Source organism: Magallana gigas, chromosome 3 (assembly GCF_963853765.1).
Source record: "Magallana gigas chromosome 3, xbMagGiga1.1, whole genome shotgun sequence".
In the NCBI taxonomy this organism is placed as follows: domain Eukaryota; kingdom Metazoa; phylum Mollusca; class Bivalvia; order Ostreida; family Ostreidae; genus Magallana; species Magallana gigas.
Genome location: NC_088855.1, coordinates 17,409,587 through 17,417,518, shown reverse-complemented (window position 1 = coordinate 17,417,518; position 7,932 = coordinate 17,409,587). Strand labels below are relative to the sequence as shown.

The following is a 7,932-nucleotide window of genomic DNA, read 5'->3' as shown; positions in this document are numbered from 1 at the left end:
CTCGGAATTTTTCATATTAAACGACTGAGTAAGAGTTATCTCCCGTATTTTCTTTCATGAACAGAATAAAAAGCAAATTTTGAATGAAAATTTACACGTATTTGTATTACTTGTATCGTTTTTTAGTTTATCCATGCAAATGTGATATTGTGGAACCATAAACTATAAGGGCAACCCGTGATTTAGCTTGAATTTTAATGCGCATGCGCAAGATAGTAAAATACGATTTCCGGAATTTTTAAAGGAATTTTCTTTGATTATTAATTAGCGAAACCTGATTGAGAAAAAATAAACAAATTGGTAATCTTCGAAAAGACAGTAGTCCTCCGATTTCTCTGTATTAAAGCCACAAAAATCGATTCTTTTATTTTAATATAGTAGTATAGATATGGACAGCGGCTAACATGCTATATATGTAACTCTCTTTAGAGGGCCTTTGATAAAAGAATGGGCGTAACTTTTAGATTAATTGAGTCCAGTGTTATTAAACAATAGCGATTTCTCAAATTAGGTATTGTCAAAGAAATTTGCAAGTGTTCTATATTTTAAAATTTAGCATTTCTTGATGTGATTGCTCTTTTAATTTTCACCTTAACAAATAAAATTGATTCATAATGATTATGCATTGTATTACCAAACACATTAAACATTAGATACTTATTTATGGTGATATGACTTGATCTTTTATTGCGTGTTTATGTTTATACATGTGTAATTAGATATGATTAAAGAAGAAGAGATCAATCTTTTCTTTCATGCCCTGCCAAATGTCTGCATTAAACCGCAGAAGTTCTAAATGGGACTCCTCAGGTGTCCACGCAAAGAAGTGGCACCATTCTAGTCCAGTGACTGCCATCTGGGTTATCATCTGGTACATGTAGTAATACTTGTAGGTGTCCTTCAAATGATAGGCATTTTCATGTCTTTTAAGGTACATACAGTTTGCCAGAGGATTCACAGGACAGTTTATTTCTAGTAACCCGTGTGGAGGATTGAATGAGGAAAAGAACACTTATGTCTGGTGTGGCTGCTATCCACGATGACAATGGACTAATAACTAGACCACAAGGATAGATGTTGACGTTCTCATCAATTGCCTTAAATTAATTGATAAAAAATGAAATAGATTAAAAAGTGTAAATAAAGTATTTTACTGTACTATTTTAATTGTTTTTATAAATATGTTTGACACATCATATGTATATACCTGCACCTAAGCCAAGGCAGCTATACCTTCACATGCTATACCATGCCTCATTGCTGATGTTACTATCTTGCGAGTTGTCTTCAGTCGGTCAACTAGTGGTTCAGGATCTGTGAATTTTTTTTTAATATCCTTTACAATTCTTGTACATTAATATTATCTTGAAAATAGTACAATTGTAATTTCTAAGATGTGTTGGGTTTTTTTCGAATTTATGAATTCTGCCCTTTTTGATAACATTGAATTTGTGTGCTGTTTTAGTTACCTTTCTCCTACGAATAATGCTTCCTGGTAAAAAAGCTGTTATGCGATCTTGTCGAATTTTATGCCACTTCGGGTCTCGAGATTGTAGACGAGTTGTGACTTTAATGTTGTTGGCTTGTATCTCAGAGATAGACAATGACTCTAATTTCATAGATTTACAGTAGTCTGAGGCGATTGACACTTCATTTATATGTTTTTAACAGGCAATGGTGGAAAATCTTCTGCATCCATGATCTTGATTACAAAATTGCTGTGCAGTTTCTGTTGTACTGCAATAGGAGATCCTTTGGGGATATCACCCACAATGTAACCACACGATCCGGTTGAGCCAATAGCACAGGAACACCTGCTGTCCTCTCTTTCAAAAAGTGGCCTATTCTTTATCACAAGTATTCACAACCTGATGATTATATCATCATATGTAGTCTGTAGTAAAATGACAACAATATATTCATTTAAATCTTATGACATTATTTTAATATTCATGAATTTATATACATTGTTATTTTATACCTCGATATCATTGGGGGGAGGGGGATCACTCATCATCATCATCTAAAGCATACATTGTAATTAAATTCAAAATCATAATTCAATGTCGGTAGGTAATTACATCATTTATAAAAACATATTGACATACAATATCCATATTAAATACTGATTAAATAAAATTTCAGATCGACATTTGGTAAGATATACTTCCATGATTTTTTTCAAGATGCTAAGATTCATTAGTAATTTATGATTGGAATAAATGTGTATTTGATGTGCTGGTTACTCTAATACCGGTATTTACATGTCAAATACTTTACAATAGGGGGGAATAGTTAATGTTGATCCAATAGGTCCTTCATATATTCAATAACAGTCATGTTACAATTAGATAAAAACCATCCTTTTAATTTGTTTACATTATGTTGTGTAAAACATAAAAAAGTATGTGTAATAATATTGTGTTTACCTTTTATATTTCTGACGTATTTTTATGACCCATGAACATTGCTGATTAAATAATTTATCTACCAGGTCAATTTGCATTCATTGAGGGTGCCCAAAAATTTGTGGAAAGAAAAGGATTGTTGGTAGCAAAGTCCTCAGTAAAAGTCAATAAAGATATTATTCCCTTACGAGTCGTCAATTTATTGGATGAACCCTGCATGCTATATAAAGGCACTATTGCTGCCACTGGCGAGGAGGTAAAATCTGAAGATGTCTGCGTATTTGAAAAAGTACAAAAAGTGTCAACAGGGAAGACAACTTGTTCAGACCTAGAACCTCAGAAAATACCAGAGCACCTTAGGACCTGATTGACAAGTCAAGCGCCTATTTCCCCCCTGACGAACAAAATAAACTGAAAGACCTTCTCTGCTCTTATCAACATTTATTTTCAAAAGATTCTTCTGATTTAGGGCACACCACCTTAGTTAGACATGAAATAAACACCGGAAATTCCAGACCTATAAAACAAAGACCTAGAAGAATACCCTTGGCAAAGTTAAAAGAGGCTAATGGGGAAATCTCCAAAATGAGATCTGAGGGCATTATAGAGCCATCAGTGAGCCCCTGGTCCTCTAATATAGTACTTGTAAAAAAAAAAAGATGGTTTCCTCAGATTTTGCGTTAACTTCCGCCAGCTAAACGACATCACCATAAAAGATTCACACCCTCTGCCTAGAATAGACGACACCTTTGATGCATTATCAGGATGTAAATATTATAGTACACTTGACTTAAAGTCAGGTTACTGGCAAGTTGGTCTACCAGAGGAGGACAAACAAAAGACAGCATTTTCTTTTCCGGGTGGGGGACTATGGCAATTCACGGTTATGGCTTTTGGGCTATGTAATGCCCCTGCGACCTTCGAGAGGCTCATGGAAAAAATTGTTTGGCCTCTCATGTGAAATATGCTTAGTCTATTTAGACGATATTATCGTCCATTCAAAAACATTTGACAAACAAATTGAAAATCTCAGATTAGTGTTTGATCGATTAAAAGAAGCCAACTTGAAATTAAGTCCAAATAAATGTCAACTTTGTCAGAAAGAGGTACTTTATCTTGGTCAGAAAGAGGTACTATTTCTTGGTCATAAAGTCAGCGAACAAGGTCTCAACAGATCCGAATAAAATAAAAGCAGTCAAAGAGTGGCAAACACCAAGGTCTACAAAAGAAGTTAGAAGTTTTCTCGGGCTGACATCATGTTATAAAAAAATTATATTGCATTATGCTGACAAAGCTAAGCCTTTACATAGATTGACAGAAAAATCAGAAAAGTTTCACTGGGATGAAAATTGTCAGAAGTCTTTTGAGATATTAAAAAATGCCCTTGTTACTGTCCCTGTTTTATCATATCCAAAAGAAAACGGAACCATTATTTTAGGTACTGATGCAAGTCTGGTTGGCCTCGGTGCAGTACTCTCTCAAATACAAAACGGAAAAGAAACAGTCATTGCATATTACAGCAGGACATTTTCCCGGCCAGAAAGGAGCTACTGTGTGACAAGACGTGAACTTCTAGCTATAGTTAGCTCATTAAAGAATTTTCATCACTAACTATATGGACGGCATTTTTTAGTCAGAACTGATCTCGGCGCGTTAAGATGGCTGTTGAATTTTAATAACCCAGAAGGGCTGATGGCACGTTGGTTTGAGGTGTTAGCCTCATATGATTTTGAAATACAACACAGAGCCGGGAAGAGTCATAGTAATGCCGATGCACTTAGTCGTAGACCTTGTATAGAACAACATTGTTTGCACTGTCTCAGGACAGAACACAAAGAAAATAAAGAGGATGAAGGGTTTAATAATAAACAACAATTCATAGGGAATTCAAACAAAGTTGTTTTTGCAACAACCAGATCTGGACAGCAAAATGAAGCACCAGAAGCAACAAAGGATGACATACTACCCTTAAAAGAGCAACAAAGAAATGATCCAGTACTTAAATTTATTATTGAGGCAAAAGAGAGAGATCTTAAACCTGAATGGTCCAATATATCTGCAATGAAAGACAGTATGAAATACTATTGGCAAAGGTGGGATTCATTAGAGTTAAAAGAGGGAATTTTGTATTACAAATTTATAAACACAAAAGGCTTTATTTCTTGGTTAGTTGTTGCTCCTCCTTCAGCAAAAGAAACTATTCTTAGTCAACTTCATGATGGCATAACTGGGGGTCACCTTGGAATTGAGAAAACTCTCCTCAACGTTCAACAGCGAATCAAAGCCACCACCAAAGAAATGGAAGGACATCTAAAGCAATACAATGTTGGTGCTCCCTTCGAACGTCTAGCAATGGACATCTTAGGACCTTTTCCAAGGTCAAATAAAGGAAATAAATATTTATTAGTAGTGGGGGATTATTTTTCAAAATGGTTAGATGTCATTCCTGTGAAAGACCAGGAGGCTACCACTATAGCAAAAGCTTTTGTTAATAGATTTGTGTCCATCTTTGGTGCATCATTACATTTACATATTGACCAAGGGTCAAACTTCGAATCAACAGAGAGATTTAGAGAGATTTACAAGATCTTAGGTATTCAAAAGACTAGAACAACCCCAATACATCCTCAGTCAGATGTGATGGTTGAAAGAGGCAATCGGACCATAAGTCATATGATACCTGCATTTATTTCAGAAAATCAAAAAGACTGGGATGAAAATATTAATCTTCTTATGTTAGCATATAGGTCCTCTGTTCATGAATCAACAAAAGTGACACCAAACGAAATGGTTTTTGGACGACAAGTCACTCTACCTATAGAATTAATATATGGAAAACCAACAGCTGATACAGAAATTCCAGATAGCTGCGAGGAATATGCCTATCAATTGCAACAAACTCTTGATAAGATACATGAATTTGCTAGAAAACACCTTCAAATGTCTTCAGACAACATGAAACGTCGTTACGATAAGCAGGCACATCAACTAAACCTTGAAATTGGGGCAACAGTGTGGTTGTACAACCCTAAGCGAACTAGAGCTGTATGTGCTAAACTACGAACAAAATGGGAGGGTCCTTATACAGTACTTGAAAAGTTAAATGATGTCATCTTCAAAATCCAGAAAAACAAACACTCAAAACCAAAGATTGTCCACCACGCCCGCTTCAAACCTTATACATGTACTAACAACAATCAGTAACATCCCCATAGACATAAGGTACTATAACCCTATAGTATCAACACCAATAACAATACATCATGAGTGCAGAGCTGCAATTAAAAATATATAACTTGTACTAAAATATTCAGAATGTGTATAGTTCCTTAAGATATCCTAATTTATTTAATTACAGATCACCATGTACAGGTGCTTGAATGCCCTGACCTAAGCTTTGAGAGAAGATCTCTTTGCGAGCGCCATGTTTTTGAAAGGCACAGCGGCTTTGGTTACCTGTGCACTGTGTGTCATAGGATCTTCAATAGGCCGGACAATCATTCAGGTCCTTGTGTAGGGAATGAATTACTGTTGAGAAAGAAAGCGACCAGAACTTTCACAGAGGAAGAGGCAGAGGAGCATCGGGTGTTCATGGAAAATCCAAGTTAGCAAGGAAGATCACAGGCGTACTCCATCTAAACGCCAGCAGCTGCACCAAAATAACAGAAAAAGATCACACCAGAGAAACTTCAGAGCAGGAAAAGAGAACAATCATATCGAAAAGAGAGCCAGATCGCAGGAAACTGAGAGAGTTGCAAGAAAAGAAGAAACAGAGAGGGAAGAGTCTTCCCCTAAAGTCCAGCCAGAGCCAAGACCAACAGTGCTACAAAAACAGAACAAGATGAAGATGACTGCCTTTCTCTATATGCAGAAGGGTTTTCCGATGCAGAAATTCAGGAGGCATTCAACAAGATTATCTCTACGCCCCCACCACCAAATCAGGACATCACCTTTCCACCTGTCAAAAAACTAGACACCACGCCTGCAACCCCAGTGTTACGTCCAAAATTTCTTCAATATCTACATCAACCAGTGCGTCTTCCGTTTATTCTCCTGACCAAAGAATCAAGCACCACAGTTCCGAGCTACGTACCAACACCAAAGATGGATGATAAGTTAAAGAAAATAAATGAGTCTCAGAGGAAGAGAATTATTCTCAATATTGGGGGGAGGAAATTCGAGACCTCAGTGTCGACCCTTATGGTCAAACCCCATTCAGTTTTGGCCAAAATGATATCACCAGGAGGAGTGAAACCTTACAGTGTCGTCAATGTGTACACGTATTTTATTGACAGGAACCCACAGAACTTCAACTATGTATTAGATTACCTAAGGAATGGAGGAGATCTTCCCCTGGATGCTTTGCCCCTAGATCAGAAGAGCTTACGTGAAATTGTCATGGAGGCTAAATTTTATGAACTACGAAATCTAGAATTGATTTGTGAGAAGAAAATCATCAAAATTAAGAACCTCGATTTAACCGCAGAGTTGGCTGCTTTAAGCAAGATGTAACATTGATATTTGAAGACAAATATTTCTTTCAAGGACGAGGGTAATGTTATGACCCATGAACATTGCTGATTAAATAATTTATTTACCTATTTACTTATTTATTTATTTATTCCAATATTGTTATTGTACTTAGTTGTTTATTTATTGTTGATATTGTTATAGTATGTTCCTATGCGATTGTTGAAGAAGTATCTATAATATATAAAGGATTTGTTGAAACATGCAAATCTTGATGTTTATTTTAGTACGGTACTGTACTACAGTGTTTTGTATATACCAGGATTTCTATCCAGCAGAAATACTACTGCGAATTTATTCAAACAGTATGATACACATCAGAACAACTATCTGTCGTCTATATCTAACGTGCAACTCTATTTACAATGAATTAATGCGTCTTGAGTACTCTTGGCCAAAATGATCGCTTACAAGTTATGTCAACACGTGCTCAGCACTTCGCCGCTTCAGAAAACTATTTTCTGCTTTATACACTACATACCACGATGTTTAGACGGAATAAACACAATCTACGTTGTTTAATTACTTACGTCTGACTGTTAAGACATCGATAAATACTTTGTGTTAGCTGCATCATCGTCTTTTTGAGCGGAAACCCTGTAATGTTTTCGTTCGCAGACACCATTTTACTTCATGAATATTGATTAGCGGGTCACGTGATAACGGCTATATAAGGCCGAGCCCAATCAGAATTAGACACTTCGGTCACTTCTTGTTTGAGATGAGTCAGCTTCAGCTCTTTCAGCCCGACCTCCCGGCTACGAAGGTGAATATTTTGCACCTTCTCTATTAGATAGGCATATCTGAACATAGGTTCCATTCATGATATGTTAAGGTTTTAGTAGATCTTCAGTATCACCTTCTGCATCATATTCAGCATCCCTGCTCACATTCCTCAGAAGGTGCAACTAAATCAAGTTCAACACCTTTCAACCCCTACTTCTAGAATTAGCACTTGGTTTCTCATATTTATATAGTTCATCAAAAGCCTAGG

General features: G+C 36.2%; 1 long non-coding RNA gene across 4 annotated transcripts; it reads right to left on the bottom strand.

Annotated features, from left to right (window-relative positions):
* Positions 1 to 354: 354 nt before the first annotated feature.
* LOC117692780 (uncharacterized) lies at positions 355 to 7,590 on the bottom strand. Of its 4 annotated transcripts, none has more exons than XR_010711529.1 (4): positions 7,469 to 7,590; positions 1,470 to 1,868; positions 1,208 to 1,314; positions 355 to 1,097 (listed from the first exon to the last, which is right to left on the bottom strand). It is a non-coding gene; the product is annotated as an uncharacterized lncRNA (long non-coding RNA). The 4 variants fall into 4 exon arrangements; XR_010711528.1 differs by lacking the exon at positions 7,469 to 7,590 and adding an exon at positions 1,982 to 2,037 and having other exon boundaries at positions 1,470 to 1,894; XR_010711526.1 differs by having other exon boundaries at positions 356 to 1,097; positions 1,470 to 1,894.
* Between the last annotated feature and the right edge of the window lie 342 nt (positions 7,591 to 7,932).